This window comes from Nicotiana attenuata, unplaced genomic scaffold (assembly GCF_001879085.1).
Source record: "Nicotiana attenuata strain UT unplaced genomic scaffold, NIATTr2, whole genome shotgun sequence".
NCBI lineage: Eukaryota > Viridiplantae > Streptophyta > Magnoliopsida > Solanales > Solanaceae > Nicotiana > Nicotiana attenuata.
The window spans coordinates 282,651-301,869 of NW_017670394.1; the positions used below are offsets into that span (position 1 = coordinate 282,651).

Sequence of the window (19,219 nt, forward strand, 5' to 3'; positions counted from 1 at the left end):
TTATGGGATTTGAGGAGAGGGGCGAACTGTCTGGTTAAAAGATGGGGTTATTTGGAGGAGGCGCCACCATGGGCGATTTCGGTGAGTAAAAGAGATGTGAGGTGAGGAAGATGGGTCTAGGGTTTGAGGGGTTAGGACAGTTATAAGGGAGGTCTTGATCAGTTCCGGGCCGTTGGATCCAAGGGGATGAAGGGTGGGGTTTGAGAGTTACAAAACGGGGTCGTTTGGATTAATATAAGGACTGGACCGACTGGGGAACGAGTTTGGGTGTGCATGTGGAATGCAAATGGGACATTGGAGCTGCTTGGCCCAAAACGAAGGCTGACAGCCCCTTCTCTTCTTCTTTGTTCCATTTTTCAAATCTAGCCAACTTAATTCTACTTGAAACTATTTTTGCAGATTTGACCTACTAACCAAACTTGTGACCTAATGAATTTAATTAATTAATTAACATAAAATGCAAAAAATAATGGTAATTGAAAGTATTATTTATTTGTGATTTTTTTTATATCTTAAGGAAATGCAATTAAGGATGCAATTAAAATTCAAAAATGTTAAAGAAAAAACATTTTTGATTTTTTCATGATTTAAAATGCTTCTAATTATGAAAATGCAATTAAATGCCATATGAATGCACACAACAAAAATAGAGAAAAATCCTTAGTAATTCTATAAAACTCAAAGCTAATTAGAAGACTATTTTTGGACTTTTCAGGAGCAATTTCGAGTGGGGCAAAAATTACGTGCTCACAGCTGCCCTCATTGCTCGGAAACATGAAGAGTTTTCGGGCAAAGATAAAGTGAGCAAATATGATCAATTTTTACCCGTTTGATACTCCATGGGAAGCATTTTTAAAAAGTTTGACCGAACCTTGCTTCCGAGGTTGCCTACATAACCTTGGCTATAGAGGAATCAGGTCAATATAGTTCTGGAAATTTTGGTAGCTGGGACTATCGAAAAAACTGTGATTTCACAGCTGTTACTGCTTGCTGACTCCTTTTTACACCAAAATAAAAAAAAATGAAAAGAAACTAAACAAGCCTATCAGCTATGAGTTACAAGATTCCTATCTATAAGTCTTCTGAAGCTTGATCTCAAGTCTTGGCTGGTTCTTCACGCAGACTCTGACCTGAATCTTGATGCTTGTTAGCTGCAGGTGTTAGTTCATTCTTCTATGGCTTTTTCTTATCAAAACGGGACATGCAATGCTCGTGACTTCAGTCATGCCTTGAGCAGTCCACATCTTTTCATCCGCTTCTGCATTTTGGATTCACTTCTTTTCTTTTTCTTTTCTATATTTCGGATTGAGACTTCTTCTTTTGGTCATCTCGAACCCTGTGCCTCGAGGTAAAAACCTGCTCAGACACCAAAACAAACGAACGAACTAACAAAAATTTTCTGCCCCAGTTTTCACTGGGAAAACTTCGTGAGTTATTGGTAACAAAACTCTATACTACTTCATTATTGAAAGCAATAAAAGTCGGGATTGGTGTACCCTGAGAAAATAGAGACTAGGGAGTGGAGACCCTATGTCTAAAATAAAATCAACTAGGGAGTGGAGACCCTATGTTGGAAAAGCGACTAGGGAGTGGAGAAACTATGTCTAAAATAAAATCAACTAGGGAGTGGAGACCCTATGTTGGAAAAGCGACTAGGGAGTGGAGACCTTATGTCTAAAATAAAGATCAACTAGGGAGTGGAGACCCTATGTTGAAAAAGAGACTAGGGAGTGGAGACCCTATGTCTAAAACAAAATCAACTAGGGAGTGGAGACCCTATGTTGGGAAATCGACTAGGAAGTGGAGATCCTATGTCTAAAATAAAATCAACTAGGGAGTGGAGACCCTATGTTGGAAAAGAAACTAGGGAATGGAGACCCTATGTCTAAATAACGTCAACTAGGGAGTGGAGACCCTATGTTAGAAAAGCGACTAGGGAGTGGAGACCCTATGTCTAAAATGAAATCAACTAGGGAGTGGAGATCTTATGATGGAAAAGCGACTAGGGAGTGGAAACCCTATGTCTAAAATAAAATCAACTTGGGAGTGGAGACCATATGTTGAAAAATGCAGCTAGGGATTGGAGACCCTATACTACCATGATTTTGAATTTTCTTCCTTTTTTTTTCCCATCATTTTTTCTCTTTTTTTTTTATTTCAGGGAATGAGTAAATGCAGGAAAGAATTTTGGAGGAGACTTCCCTTTTTGGAGTGGTTGCTGTAAAGCTATTTCTAGCCCTTGCGCATTTTTTTTTTTGGTTGCACCTGCTTCTTGCAAGGTTGCTTTTGGATTTCACTTGTTTCCGGTTTTTCAAACAAAGAACAATTTGTCAGTTTGAAACGGTGGTTGGTTTTGTGGCCTTGATTATTTCAATCACTTGATCTCGGCCCGGCTTCTTTGATGATACTTTCAACTGCAGTTGGTTGTTTCCTGAAGAGTGATTTCATTTCTGTCCCCGGAGAACCCTTTGGCTTTTCCAAACCTTGCCATAACGGTCAGTCACGTGGGACTTAACCCTTTCGACTTTATTTTTCCTTTGTGGTCATTTGACTTTGATTTTATTCTTTCAAGAGTTTTTGATTTCGAAGCATCGGTCACCATGGCCAGTCGGAGTTGACTTGATCCCCTGCCGAGCGCTAGGTACCTTTTTTTGCATATTAGCTCGTATCAAGCGATAACCCTGTAAATCAGTCTTTCCATCCCTTCTTTGCCTTAGTTTCGAAACAGAGTTAGACCGAAAGGGATTCAAAGAAAAACAAACAATGGAATGGAAAGGTAATTTAGACAAGAGGTATCCCTTTCGGGGAAAGGAAAGAAGGACTTATCTGGAGTGCATGCGGACTTCAATGAACATGACATGCCTCTTGGACTAGATGCCTGATCTATGTAAATCGTCCAACTCTCAGAAATTCATCACAACTTATGCCTCAAAATCGAGAAACCTTGCCAGGACTCTGTCGATGCCGATGGCTGTGAGGATCCCCTTTTTGATCATTGGCGCCCTTTGCGGGTTTTCACCAATTGACCTCTCTCATATCTCTTCTCACCGTCGCCTTATAGTACTCTTTGCGAGTTTTTACTAACAAGACTCTCTCATTTTCAATTTCTCTACTTACCATCGCCTTACGGAGCCCGTGAGGGTTTTCACCGATAAGACTCTCTCATTTTATTTCTATCATTTTGTTGTATTAGATCCAAGTAACTGTGTCCTCCAATTTGACCATCTTTGCCATTCGATCGGAAAGGCTTGAAAAGGATTTGGGTTAAAGGAATTTGGATTGAATTAAAACTTTGGAACCTTTCGGGCGAAACCATCGCCGAATCATTGTAACTTCTACCCCTGTTTCAACTTTTGGAGGGATTTGAATTTTTATTTTGGTGTGACAGAACCCCAGAGAGAGGCTATCTATGTATCCTTTCGGAATCAAGTCGAACGTAGTTCAAGCAACTTTTGTTTTTGATTTCTTTTGTTTTCTTTCTTTTCAATTCTTTTTTTATCTTTTTTTTTTCATAATAACTTCCGGGTTCCAAAGAGGGTAACCGAAGAAAAAGGGAACCGGCTCAAAGGGTTTTTCGAGGGTTGGTAGTGTGTGGGTAGCGGGAATGAAAGCCTTCGTCATCCCAATCAGAGAGTACTAAAGTTGCGTAAAGGGTCAAACATAATACCTTTTGACCGCATCTACTTTGACAGCTGCTTCGGGGTCATTTCCTTCAATGTCTCCCAAGTACAATGCTCTTTTTGGCAACACTCTTCTTATAATGTACGGACCTTTCCAATTCAAAGGAAATTTTCCTTTGGCTTCTTCATGGTGCGGGAGAATATGCCTCAGAATGAGTTGCCCCACTTCGAATTTCCTGGTCCGCACTTTCTTGTTGTAGGCACGGGCCTTTCTTTGTTGGTATAACTGTCGTGGCAAACTGCGGCCATCCGTTTTTCATCAATCATGGTCAACTGTTCCAAACGGGTTTTGACCCATTCCTCGTCCTCTATCTTGGCTTCAACAATAATCCGAAGAGAGGGTATCTCAACTTCTGCAGGTATTACGGCTTCAGTGCCATAAACCAATAAGTAAGGCGTGTCCCTAACTGATGTGCGGACGATTGTACGATATCCCAATAATGCAAAAGGCAGCTTCTCATGTCATTGTCTAGAACTTTGAATCATTTTCCTAAGGATCTTCTTGATATTCTTGTTTACAACACCAACAGCGCCATTAGCTTTGGGCCGATAAGGAGTAGAGTTACGATGCGTAATTTTAAACTGTTCGCGTACCTCCCTCATCAAATGGCTGTTCAGATTTGCTGCATTGTCTATAATGATTGTTTTAGGAATACCAAAACGACAAATAATGTTGGAATGCACAAACTCCATCACCGCTTTCTTGGTGACGACTTTGAAAGTAATTGCTTCGACCCATTTTGTGAAATAATCAAAGGCAACCAAGTTGAATCTGTGCCCATTTGAAGCTTTCGGCTCGATTGGCCCAATGACATCAATGCCTAAGCAATGAAGGGCCAAGGCGTTGACATAGGATGTAACTCTAAAGGCGGTGCATGAATCAGGTCACCTTGTATCTGGCACTGATGGCACTTCCGGACGAAACTGAAGCAATCATTTTCCATGGTTATCCAGTAATAACCTGCCCAGAGGATTTTCTTTGCAAGGACGTATCCGTTCATGCGAGGCCCACATACTCTTGAATGCACTTCGTTCATGATCTTTTCAGCTTCTCGGGTATCTACGCACCTCAAAAGATTCAGATCTAGAGTTCTTTTGTCAAGACCTCTCCGCTAAAAAAGAAATTGCTGGCAAGCCTTCTGATAGTTCTTTTTTTCTCTCCACTGGCCTACTCGGGATATTCCTTTGTTTTCAAATACCTTTTGATATCATGATACCATGGCTGAACATCTGGTTCTATTTCAATTGCATTACAATAACCATGGAATTCCAACGGGTCAATGTGGACATTGCCCGGATACGGCAGCATTGAGGCCAAAGTAGCTAGCGCATCAGCTAGCTCATTGTGGAATCGAGGAATATACCTGAACTCAACAGACTTGAACCGTTTGCTAAGATCTTCCACATGTTGACTGTACGGGATAAGCTTGATGTCTCGAGTTTCCCATTCACCTTGGGCTTGCCGAATGATCAATTCAGAATCCCCCATGATTAACAATTCCTCTACATCTAAATCAACCGCCATGCTCATGCCCATGATGCAAGCTTCATACTTGACAGCATTGTTTGTATAAAAGAACCGAAGCTGAGCTATGGCCAGATAGTGTTGACCTATGGGCAAAATCAGAATTTCTCCAATCCCGATACTTTTTGCATTTACAGCTCCATCAAAGAACATTTTCCAAGCATTAGTGTGCTCTGGAATTACTTTAACCGAGTTTACTTCCTTGTCCGGAAAGTAAGTACTTAGGGTTTGGTATTCATCATCAATCGGGTTCTCAGCTAGATGATCTGCCAATGCTTGGGCTTTTATCGCCATGCAGGTGAGATATACAATGTCGAACTCAGTGAACAGGATTTGCCCTTTTGCTAACCTTCCCGTGGGCAGGTTTCTGGAATATGTACTTCAGAGGATCCATTCTGGTTATGAGATATGTGGTGTAGGCCAAAAGATAATGTCTGAGCTTCTGGGCGACCCAAGTTAGGGCGCAACAAGTTCTTTCCAACAAAGTGTACTTGGCTTCATAATTGGTGAACTTCTTGCTGGGATAGTATATGGCTTGCTCTCTCTTCCCGGTCACATCGTGTTTCCCCAGGACACAACCGAAGGAATTTTCCAAGACTGTCAGATACAAGAGCAAAGGTCTTCTTGGCTCGGGTGGAACCAACACTAGCAGATTAGACAGATATTCTTTGATTTTATCAAAAGCCTCTTGACATTCATCTGTCCATTTGATCGCCACATCTTTTGTTCAGCAACTTAAATATGAGCTCGCACATGGTAGTAAGCTGAGCAATGAATCTGCTGATGTAATTCAATCTTCCTAGCAGACTCATGACTTCTTTCTTGGTTCTTGGAGGTGGCAAATCTCGAATAGATTTTATCTTTGTTGGATCTAAATCGATACCCCTTCGGCTGACTATAAACCCCAGAAGTTTCCCAGATGGAACTCCGAATGCACATTTAGCTGGATTCAATTTCTAGTCATACCTGCACAGACGCTCAAAGAACTTTCTCAAATCCCACGCATGGTCTTCCTGCGTTCTGGATTTAATGATCATATCATCCATATACTCCTTAATTTCGCGGCGCATCATGTCGTGGAAGATGGCAGTCATGGCTCTCATGTAGGTTGCCCCAACATTTTTCAGGCCAAATGGCATGACCCTGTAACAGTAAGTGCCCCATGGTATGGTGAAAGCCGTCTTTTCTGCGTCTTCTTCATCCATCAGAACCTGGTGATATCTAGCATAACAATCTATGGAAGACTGTATCTCAGGTTTGGCACAGTTGCCAACAAGAATGTGGATGTTTAGCAATGGAAAGTTGTCCTTGGGGCTTTCCTTGTTCAAATTCCGATAATCAACACACACTCGGGTTTTCCCGTCTTTCTTCTGTACTGGGACCACATTAGCCAACCATGTGGTGTATCGGACCACTTGGATCACACCAGCTTTCAATTGTTTGGTGACTTCTTCTTTGATCTTATCACTGATGTCTATTTTAAACTTTCTTTGCTTTTGTTGGACAGGTGGATAACCGGGATAAGTTGGCAATTTATGTACCACCAAATCAACGCTCAGCCCTGGTATATCATCATAGGACCATGCAAACACATCTTTGAATTCATACAAAAGTTGGATCAATGTATCCCTAGTTCTTTCATCAGTATGAATGCGTATCATGGTTTCTCGGACCTCTTCTGGACTGCCCAAATTAACTTGCTCGGTTTCATTTAAATTTGGCTTAGGCTTATTCTCAAATTGTTCCAATTCTCGAGTTATTTCCCTAAAAGCCTCATCTTCATCATATTCTGGTTCTTGATTCATTATTTCATAGTTAGACAACGTTTTTAGGATCTATGCATGAAGTCTGCAAGCATGTTATGTTATTTAAGTCCGCATTATTAGAACTGAAAAGAAAAAGATAAGAAAAATGGCAAAATCAGAATAAAGAAAAGGAGATATCCATTGACGATGAAATATTTTTTCCATTTCATTGAATTAAAGATATGAGGGTTTACATCAAAATCAATGACAATAAATAAAAACATTCGAGTTACACCCTGAAATAACTCGTAATGTAGAAAATATGGCAAGAATGGACTACCGGGATTCCCGCCTGACAGAGAATGGGGTAGCTTTCCAATTCTAAAGCTTGGCATTTGGTCCCATGTATAGCACCTCAGCAGTGCTCGTGACTACCCCTGGCTGGACCATGTGAGACTCATACAACATTTGTTTCATGAATTCACAAATATCCTCAATCTCTTCGGCCGTGAAGGCCTCTTCTTCTTCTTCTTCTTCTACATACTTGGGTTTAACAAATGACTTGTGGAGATGCGGAACGGGCTGGGGCAGGACCCACCCATTTTTATTGCGCTCATTAGCCCATTTTTTGTCGGCCTCTGTAGCTCGGAAACCTATGCCGAAGAACTTCTCATTGGCGGTCGAAGTGATGGGCTCTGTGATGCCTTGTAGAGATGCCTCGAGCCCCTTTCCGGGCTTGTACCCATGTCTAATTATTTCAGTGGCGACCATGACCGAGGCATTAAATTAGCAGGGTTGAGGGAATGGGCCCCCTCTTCGCATTGGTCGGCGACCACAATTTCAAAAGCTTGGTATACAATGTGCTCATTTCCTTCTCTAGCTTTGAGACACGGGACTAAAGGTTCCCTGTAAATGGACTGTTCATCCTCCCCATGGACAACAATTTCCTTGCTTTCATGTTCAAACTTGACCATTTGGTGGAGAGTGGAGGGCACAACTCCTGCACCATGAATCCATGGTCTTACTATGAGAAAATTATATGAGTTATCCATGTCTAGAACCTGGAAAGTCACTTCGAAATCCACGGGGCCAATGGTCAAAATCAAATCGATTTCCCGTATTGTGTCTCGCTTGACACCGTCAAAAGCCCACACACAGACATTGTTTGGTCGGATTCTTTATGTTCCAATCTCCATTGTTCGGAGCGTTGAGAGAGGGCAAATGTCGACCCCGGAACCACCATCTAGCATGACTCTCTTTAAATAATAGCCCTCATATTTGACAGTCAGGTGAAGGGCTTTGTTGTGGGTGGCTCCCTCTAAGGGAAAATCATCGCGGCTAAAAGAAGTCCTGTTGACCTCGAAGAACCATTCTCTCCAATTGTTCAATTGAAGTTTCAATTGGGACATATTCCTCGTTCCATGTTTTCAAGAGTACCTTCTGATGTTCATTCGAGCTCAACATTGGAGATAAAAGCGAGGCCTGGGAAGGAGTCTTCCAAAGCTGGTCAACTATTACGTATTCCAAAGTTTTCATTTTTCGGAAAAACTCTTCTATTTCTTCAGTGCTCACAAGCTTCTTGGGTGGGAACCGTTTATCCTTGTTCAATTATAATTTCTTTAACTCTTCTAGGTTGTGGTACTTCCCAGATTGATTCATTTCGTTTACCTCTCCCATGACCGTTTTCCATTTGTAAGTAACTACTTTCTTGTTGTAATTCCAGGGGACTGTGGTGGGGTCTCTCATAGGGCTCTGTGGTGCACGGCTGATAACCATAGGCTCAGTCAGCCTTAGTGGAATTACCGAACCCCGCGCCACAGAAGTCCTTTTTGGCACATACATCTTCGGCACATTGAAGGTGGCTTTCCTTTGATCGAGTCTTTAGGAGTGTTCAAGATGATTTGTTATTTCCTTGGGGCCTTAGGAACATAGAGAATTGCGTTCTTAACAGGTGCTGCCCCAGTTTTTGGTTCTACATCTTTTTCGACAACTTGAGGAACTGGAGTGATTTTCTTCTCATTTCTGGCTTGTTTCGCCACCGCTTTGGGTCTTGCCTATGAGTTGGAGATGGCGATGATGGCTTTCAAGGCTAGATTAAACTCTTTATAATCACAAATCATTCCAATGACCGGCCTATTGTTGTGAGCCGGTAATGGATTGTTAGTCACATTAGGGACTTCCTCGTCCCTCAGCACAACTCGTTTTTGTTCTATCAAACTTTCAACTGCCCTCTTCAGGGTCCAACAGTCCTCCGTATCATGACCCTCTGCTCCCGAATGGTAGGCACACCTGCTACCGGATCGGTATGATAGAGATTCGGGATTTTGCCGTTTCGGGGGCATATGTTGAAATAGACCCATCTGGATTAACTTCGGAACAGGCTAGAGGAGGGTTTACCAATAGGAGTGAAGTTATTTCTCCCCGGAGGCTCACGAAGGCATGAATTATGTTGGTAGTTATTTTGTGGTGGACGAGGGTTATATGGAGCTTGGTGAGGATGTTTATTTCTGGGAGGTGGAGCTCGGTTTTGGTTGTAGTGCTGCTGTGGCTGTGTATAGGGTTGGGCATTCATCACCTCATAGGGAGGCGGTGTCACGGCATACGCTGCATCTTGGTGGGGATAGTAATGTTGCGGGGTTTTGGGCGTCATGTAGGAGTGATCATGTGACCGACCGGGCCCTCTCAAACCTAAAGCCATCATGGCTCCTTCCTATCTCTTTTCCGAATGGCTAAACCCCCCGAGCCGTTCTGGATGGCTTGGGAGGTGGCTCTCAAAGCAGATTGACTTATTATCCAACCAGTTTTCAGACCGTTTTCTATCATTTCTCCTATTTTTATGGCCTCCGAACGGTTTGCTCATGGCAGACATCATATTCTGGAAATAATCGACCTCTTGGGCCTGTAAGAAACCCATTTCTTCCTCATCAATAGGTGGTTTTACCCTGGCTGCTTTCTCACGCCACTTGATAGCATATTCACGGAAACTTTCCGCGGTTTTCTTCTTGAAATTAGTCGGGGAATTCCTGTCTGGAGCTATATCAACATTTTATTAAAATTGCCTGACAAAATCGCGGGCCAAATTATCCCATATATGCCAGTGGGAGATGTCTTGGTCCATGTACCATTCTGAAGCAGCAATTCCCGTTAGGCTTTCCCCGAAATAAGCCATCAATAATCTTCTTTTCCACCAGCACCCCTCAGCTGGTTACAGTATCATTTCAGATGAGCGATCGGGTCTCTGTGCCCGTCGTACTTTTCAAATTTTGGCATTTTGAAGCCAGCAGGCAGGTGAACATGGGAAAACATACACAGGTCGGAGTATGAGACACTCTTTTGGCCACTCAGGCCTTGCATGCTTTTCAGGCTTTGTTCTAGGCTTCTCATCTTCCGAGCTATTTCTTCCTGCTCGGGGTTTCTCACTGTTCTTTCCTTCTCCATTGGAGACTCATATTGCGGGTGTTGAGGGTAAGAGTTTTGGGTAACATGAGTTGTGTCCAGCTGAAATTGTGGGCTTTGAAAAGTGAAAGCTGAAGGCTCGAAGCATGGCCTGGGCACTGTTGGCTGTGCCATAGTAGAGACTGGTGGCGCGGTGAATAATGTAGAAGGTACCCCTGAAAACGGTGCCTGGGGGTGGACCTTAGAAGGCATACCGGTAAAGTTGGTTGATATAGTGGGGTACCAAAATGGGACGAATGGGTTGGTGGTTCCACCCGTCCTGGGGAGCATTTCAGGAATCCGGGGATTGTACTGGGTGGTTCTTTGCCGTTAGACCAAGCTTCCCACATCTCTAGTATGCGGACATGCAACCTCCTATTTTCTTCAGCGGCTGCTGATTCTGGCTGTGGAATAGCTGATATCGGGCTATCCTCAGGATCGATAATTGGTAGATGACTTTCGGAGGCCACAGGAACACAACCTTTGTATCTTGTGAAGTAGGGATGGGAAGCCAGATTACCAACAAAACCAACCACCTAAACAAGACTTGTCTTATTTTGCACACACAACAACCTTGTCAGTTTGAGATGTTTAATAGATAGGAAATCGCATATTGGGGATGCAATGCACTTGAACAGTTAAAGGTTTCTAACTGTTTTTGCAACGGCTGTGTGTTTCATCCCGACTTTTACTATCTCTTTTCTCAAATTTCAAATCCTGATTCTTTTCCTTTTCTTTTTGCTGTTTTTCGCTCTTTTATATTTATTTTTTCTCTTTTCTTTCTTTTTCACTCAATTTTTCTCTTTTTCTTTCTTTTTCTTTATTCTTTTGGTCTATTTTTTCACTCAAATTGTTTATGGCTATGATCGAATTCGATGGGGATTGCCTACGTATCATGACGCCGCATGAATCAGACCATTACGTAGTTCAGAAAATAAATGCAGAATAAAAGAATATTTTTTGGGTTTTTCAATATTTCATTAAATAAAAAATCTGTTTGGGGTTTTCTATTACAAAGACTCGGAAATACTGACGATTAAAAAAAAACATACATACTCAAAACAGAAGAACAACAGACTTGAAAAAGACGAACAGACTCGAAAAAAAGTAGAATACAGACTCAAGGCCAAAAATAGTCAAGAAAACATAAGAGCGTCCAGTGCTACTCCGAGGGCCCGCGGGACATCAGCCGGTCTCGGCACGGGCCTGCGCACAATCTCTTCTTGAAGGTGCTGTAAATCAGCCATCACCTGGCGAACAAATATCAACATGGACCTGGTCATATCTTCACATTTATGGCACTTCATTGCCACATAATCAACGATTTCCTTAATTCTCATTCTACTGACACCCTTTTCTTGAAGCAGGCGTCCAATTTACTGCGACCGGGCCTCTAACACCTGCGTGGCCGTGTGGTTTTGGTCTTGCAACTACTACATGCCTTCTTCCAATCGGGAAATCAATGCGTAGCAATGCTCTCTTTCCGTTTTGAAGTCCTTTGTCTGCTGTACCATTTCATTTTCAAGGATGGACAGCTTCTTCCTTAAAATTATGACCTCTTCATCGTATCTCTGCTTCAGTTGGTAAGCAAACCTTGTCCGTTCTTCCGCACATTTTTCCAACTGTGCTTGAGTCGTCAACAAATCTTTCTCGGACTTTGTTAGGTCGGTCCCATAATCATGCACCTTTAACCTTAAGTTGCTTATGAGTTTCTCATCCTTCTTACACCTCACACGCATTTCAACAGCTATCCTCATGTCCCGGAGTTAGGCTCGGAGCGCCTCGTTCTCCCGGGTCAACCTTCTCCTTTCACCTTCAGCTTCTTGCGCCTGTAAGTCATTATCAAATGCGATGTTTCTCAACTTTTCTTCCAAGGCGTGAATGATGGCTTGATATTTCTTCTCCTTTTCTCCCCGGACCAACCGTTCTCGGATTTTATCATCAAAAGCCTGAATATGAGGTCTTTTGGCGGGCCTTTCGGGCTCGGGCTCGGGCTCGGTCTCATCATTAGCACAAGATCTTTTCTCGAACCATATGGCATAACCTGGGTCCACTTCACCTCTCACAGGATCCGGTACCTGGGTGTCATCTTTCAGATATCGGCAGCCATTCCAATTATGTTAGATTAAATCCTCAGGGAGTGGAGCTTCAGGGTGTAGCTCAATGACTTTGGACACCCAAATCTTCATCTTCGGACACCACTTGGTATCTTCCCAATTGTCTTAGAACTCTCTGCGGTGTATACGGTTGGATATTTCGCAACCCCATCAACAACAAATAGCTTTTTGTAGCCGTCATGTGTATGACTTCCTTTACCGGGAGCCATCCCAAAGTCCACTCAATCTGGCTCGCCTTTAAAGTTCTTAGATGGAAGATCCAGGCTTCAACCCCTTCTGGAGAGTTATAATCTTTTACCCTTTCTTCATAACTCTCGATGAAGTTGTTCTTGCTCGAGCCGTAACTCATGAATTTGGGGTGATAGCGAAGATGCTCAATTAACCACATTCGCAAAATAATATTTCACCCTTCAAAAAACTTCGCCCCGAATTTACACAATGTCAACGCTCGATAGATGTCCGACAATATGAGTGGAGCAAGCGTGTGATCCTCTTTGGTAGTGAGGACTTGCGCAATTTTGGCCATGCGGATATCAATTTTTTGTTCTTTATTTGGGAAGACCATAATTTCCAGAAACGCCACTATGAAAGCAAAGCGACGATGAATTCTCCAAGCGTCCTTGTTTTGCTTGTTGTTCAATCCCTTTTCATGTATTTCAAACCCATTTGAGTGCCCATATCTGGAATACAGGAAGTAAAAGGAACAACATTCATTGTTTACATTGTTCTTCCTTATTTGCTTACTGATGTTCAGGAGATCAAAGAATGGGTGCACAGAGGGAGGCATTGGGAATATAAGTTGTTGATTTCTCAAGTTCCGGCCGAAACCAGAATATCCGGCTATTTCCTCCAAAGTGGGAGTGAGTTCAAAATCCGAGAAGCGGAAGACGTTGTGGACGGGATCCCAGAAAGTCAGGGCCTTAATTAGATCATCCCACGGTTACTTTCATAATATCTATAAGAGCGCCCAATTGCTTTGTTACCCAATCCTGACCATCTTTATCTAAGTCATACCACCACATCTGAAGCTGCAGTGGAGCCTGCTCTACGACTGTTAATGGCAGATTCTGGACCATGTTCATTTTGTACCTGTGAATGGTTAGGGTTAGGGTTGACTCCAGTGGACTTTTTTTGCAAAACAACTTTTCAATTTTCTAAGGAAAATATCAAATGAGGGTGGCTACTTATGTAATATTAGCAAAAGGTGGCTATTTTAGCAACAATGGCCCCTTCACACTTTCAAATAAAGTTTGAGGCCGGGGAAGGACACCTTATGGAAGAAGTGATGTCCCATTGACAGACATGTCTGTTTTTTGCGAAAATAGCCCTTCAACAACTTGAAGATGATCTAAGTAGAGCCGTCAATATGGGCTTGGCCCGTTCGGTCAGCCCAACCCAGCCCGCGATTTAGCAGTGCTGGGCTAGAATTATTAGAGCCCATTTAAAACGAGGCTTTTAAGCCTGGCCCAAGTAAGCCTGTGGCCCGTGAGGTTTGACAGAGGCTGGGCTGGGTCGGCCCGTAGGCCTCATAAAAATACGTTTTCAAAATATATAAAATATAAAAAGTATATGACATAAAAAATAACAAGAAGAGTATCCCAAGCTTAAAGTTTATTAAGCTCGTCATATTAAAATATCAAAGTGTTAAAACGTTAATTAGTTTTGAAATTTTAGTTGTTCTTAATATTTAACTAATTAATATTGCATACGAATTATAGATGTAGATGAAAGTGAAGAAGTTAAGACAACCTTCTTACAAATGGATTCAAATGTGTTTGATGAAGATGATGTGTTGGATATCCCATAAGCATCATGGACGTTCTCTTGAATAGTTTGTTTTGAGATTTGACTTTTAGAGAATGAAATATAGCCTTGTCTTTTACTTTTTTCAATGTTTATTGTGATATATTGGAATTGTATAAAAAGTTAATAAGTTTTGTAAAAAATTTCCAATAAGATTTTTTTAACTTTTTAACTTTTATCTTTTTTTTTTAAGTTAGAACTTAAAGAAAAATATAAAATTATATTTTAAAAAATGATGGGCCTGCCCGTGGGGGCCCGCAGTCGATATAGGGCTGGAGTGGGCTGGCCATTGCAAGACCCATCAAAATGGTGGGCTAGCCCAGCCCAGCCCGTCAATTGCTAAAGCCCACATGGGTTGGGTTGGGCTAGCCCGGCCCCGCCCATATTGACAGCTCTAGTTCTAAGGCTATTCCGGAAAAAATGGCTCAAAACGCAACCGAAGGTGGGTCGGCTTACTCTTTTGACCAAAGCGTCGGACACACATTTTTTTTATTTGGTTATTTTTTGCATAATGAGGCCGAACCCTATGTAGGTTGCCTACGTATCTCACGTCCGGTGAGAATCAGACCTACGTAGTTCAGTTAATTTTGACATTACCGGGAAAACATGATATTGACTCATTTTGAAATGACTCCTTTTTTTTATTCAATTTTTATTTTATTTTTTTTGAAAAATTTCAGCGGAGTTTCTGGACATTTTCCAAATACCGAGGTTTTCAAAACCGGGCTAATTTCTCTCCTACCTCACTCTTGGTTTTTCAATTGATATTCTTTCCCTAGCCGATCAACATGCAAGCCGAAACAAATAAATGTACAATTAGCACGTAAGATGCATCAGGATAGTCTTTTATTTCGGGTACACCTGTCCTAGACGGACCCAACCCCTGTGTTGAGTCCCCAAAGTCAAATGCATGTGATGCAAACAAACGTTCCTACTAGGGATCCGGCATGAGGCTATATTATTTTAGGTTTAAACTTGGGGGTGTTCTAGACATGGCTTACCCAAGCGGACACCTCGAGCCGAGGTGGGGGCAATGTACTGGGAGCACGAAAGTCTACCCGGCCTAGTTGCTGATCCAACCTCGTTCTATTTGGTACGACCTCTAATAGAAAAGTGGGCCACATGTACGTGTCCACCATATTTTTAGAAGACTCGGAAGGGAGGCGTAAAAAGACAGTTTAATACAGTTCAAATAATAAAAAGCGGTAAATAAGCGGCAATTAGCACATTAGGCTCACAAATACACTAATTTCAACAAACAATAAAGCCAAGTACAGATTAAATTAATAACTCGAATTCTGAACCCTGAACCAGAAGTTCTGGGTTCAAGTCCCCAGCAGAGTCGCCGGTGCTGTCACACCTCCTTTTTCCCGAGAGAATAAGAAATTTTTCCAATTAAAGTGACATTAGTCGAAATGAGATTATTTATGTATTTCAGAGTCGCCACTTGGAATAATTTATGGTTTTCCAAGTCACCGGTTTATTTTAAATCCCAAATCCAGGAAATTTGACTATGTTTTAAAGTCTGCGAACACAGAAGACCGGGTAAGGAATTCTGTTAACCCGGGAGAAGGTGTTAGGCACTCCCGAGTTCCGTATTTAGCACGGTCGCTTTTAATCATACATGGCTTAATTAAATTCGTTAATTATGAATTTTAGAGCCTATGTACATTTTACCTTTTTAATATATGGCGTTTATGGATTTAATCTTCGAAAATGGATTACATGTGTGTAAATTCGCTCTATTTGGGGCGCTAAAATCATGTCGCACGAACGTGTGCACAATTAATCACGCTTTATTATTCTTAAGATGTTTGGCCAAAGTCGCACGAACGCGTACATGGATTTATTTTTTTTATATCATAATTATGTCACGCGAACGTGTACATAATCACGATAGTAGATTATAAATGTTCCTAAAGCTTTCTATGAATGTTTATGAGTTATCTAATTTCCTAAGGTTCAAGGTTATTGGTGGAGGTCTAGATATTATAGACGTCTTGTTCGAAAGTCGAAACATCATTCCTCAATTCCAAAGTCTTAAAATAAATACATGATTACTGTGACCTTAGTTATTTGACGATGACAGAGTATATAAGGGGAGAAAATTAAGCCAACTTCAAATTCAAATTATTTACAATTTTGATAAGCTTTTCAATGGAAGAACATGGAAGAAACATAAACTTAACCCCTAATCGAAATCCTCGTGGGATTTGGGCCTGTCAGACTTTAGCCGGCCAAGCTCTTGGTGAAAATATCATAATGAAGTCCAAATGCCATATTTATCAGTGAAAGAGCGAAATGGGCTTGCCGGCCCATCAGGCCCAAAATTACAACCACAAATCCCTTGTACCCAAAAATTGAATCTTTCAAATCAAAAATATGTAATTACTCGCGATATTTCCAAAACTAATCAAATACTATACTAAGTTATAATCAGTTGGAACACTTGAAAGCTCATAACAAGGATAAATTGAACCCATTACATTGGAGAAACTATCCCTTTCAATTACAACTATTGTTTACAATCTCACACGAAAGAGAAAATTTTTTAGAGCAAAACACATATCCTACTGCTTAGATCACTGGGACGAGCAGAAATGGAATCAACGTGCTCGGCATCCCTTAGAGGTGGATCTTATCAGCTGGTGGTCAGATTTACCAACTTAGGCATCCTCAACATTCCTTCAAACATAAATTATCATTTTTGCACAAAGTATTGAACTAGCGATAAGTATAAGACCATCAGTGAGCAACAAATAGCTTACATAGTTGATTTGAACACACAGGTTGTGCCAGAATCCATTTCATACTTTGAGGAACATAAGGGTGCCAGTCTATGATGGTAATCACTAATTCAATAGGGAAGAACACATAATTTCACAGTCATCAAGGCAACAACAACAAACATGTACTTTTATGCAGCCATTTTTATAAACATTAAGTGCTACAAATTGCATTACATAATTAGAATTAAAGAGAATACCGTGGCAAGCAACATAAATAAAGGAGAAGAAAATAAGCCACTGAAACAGAAAGAAATACTCCCTCCGTTCCAATTTATGTGAACCTGTTTGATTGGGCACTAAGTTTAAGAAAAAATAAAGACTTTTTGAATTTGTGGTCCTAAACAAGTCAAAAAGGGGTCCAGAGTATTTATCTGGTTATAAAAGCTTCTCATTAAGGGTAGAATTGTATGTTTAAGCTAAATTATTTCCAAATTTAGAAAGGGGTCATTCTTTTTGGAACGGACAAAAAAAAAATAGGTTCACATAAACTGGAACGGAGGGAGTAGCTAACAGCTTGACAGAACAGTAGCAAACAAGCAGAAAGTGCAGCTCATCTCAATTTCAAACCCATAAAACTTAACAACAGCGAAAGTAGCTAGGAAGAGAGAAAATAAATCTCCGATTTATTGAGAAATGTAACTAGAAATCAGATTCAACCAACAGCTTGACAATGGAGATTTTTTTTTAGTTTTCTGATATTCTTTTTGAAATTAGAAGGCTGAAATTTTAGAATTTGTGTGAGAAAAAACGAGAGTAAAGATGAGTCAAGCTGAATATCTCTGAAAAAGCAAGAATTAGTGTGTGTGTGAGTGAAGGAATGCTAGGTCTTATATAGGAAAAGGGTGAGGGAATAATTCTGATGAATGCAGTCCCTGAAAATAAGGAGAAAAGACATCTTTTAAAACTAAATTGGACAGCTGTTGGACTGCAGTCCATTTAGATATTTCTTCATATTTTTTCAGCCATTTTATCTTCTGAAAACTAACCCTTTTACCCATATTTGACCTAATTCTTTCATGTTATTGCATTTTAGCCCTTTTTCTAGAAGCTTCCTAAGCAAACTATTCAGATTCCCTAATTTTTGGTTTCAATTACCCCTTTAGGGTTTCTGCCATTACCATCTCAACTCCTAATTTCTAATTGTCATTCAAACATAAAAAATCAACCAATTAAGACAAAATCAGAGAACAAACAGGCTTGCTTGTCTCGCTTTCATATTGGAAGGCTAGGTTTAGAACCCTCTAGGAACTGGATCGCTAGAAAGATCTCTTCTTTCGTTTAAACCAAGTGGACAACAAAACATAAATAATCTACTAACTCAACCTAGCTAAATCACTAAATTAATTAAAATTGATTCAGTTAGCCTAAACACATGCGATTAAACTAATGATCATGCAATCAATAACCAACCTAATCAAAATTAAACCTATTTAACAATCTAAAAGGGAAAAAGAAACAAAGGAGTAGGAGAAGAGAGGTACACTGATTCAGACCAATAATGAGCCGACGATTAAGGCAAAACGACGAACACCGATGATCATGAAGCTTTGGCCGGTCAGTGGTGAGTTGGCGGAATCCGTTGACTTCGAAATGAGCCAAAACTAACGTTAATGGATTGCTCCGGTCAAGAGCAATCGACCAACGTGAGTTGTGAGCCAAATCGAACAAATTCAGAGAAGGGGTAAAAACTAGGTTTTCTGGGTTTTTAGATCTAAAAATCGGAGAGACCTAGAGGGATTTGAGGGAAATGATTATGGGATTTGAGGAGATGGGCGAATGGGGATTGTCCGGTTAAAAGATAGGGTTATTTAGGGGAGGTGCCGCCACAGGCGATTTCTGGTGGGTGGCGGACGGCGGCGAGTAAAAGAGAGGTGAGGTGAGGAAGATGGGTCTAGGGTTTGAGGGGTTAGGACAGTTATAAGGAAAGTCTTGATCAGTTCCGGGCTGTTGGATCGAAGGGGATGAAGGGTGGGGATTGAGCGTTACAAAACGGGGTCGTTCGGATTAATATAGGGAGTGGACCATTTGGGGAACGAGTTTGGGCGTGCACGTGGAATGCAAATGGGCCATTGGAGCTGCTTGGCCCAAAACGAAGGCTGAGAGCCCCTTCTCTTCTTCTTTGTTT

General features: G+C 41.3%; 1 pseudogene; it reads right to left on the minus strand.

Moving 5' to 3' along the window:
• Positions 1–12,151: 12,151 nt before the first annotated feature.
• Positions 12,152–13,584, minus strand: LOC109238786 (annotated as a pseudogene).
• Between the last annotated feature and the right edge of the window lie 5,635 nt (positions 13,585–19,219).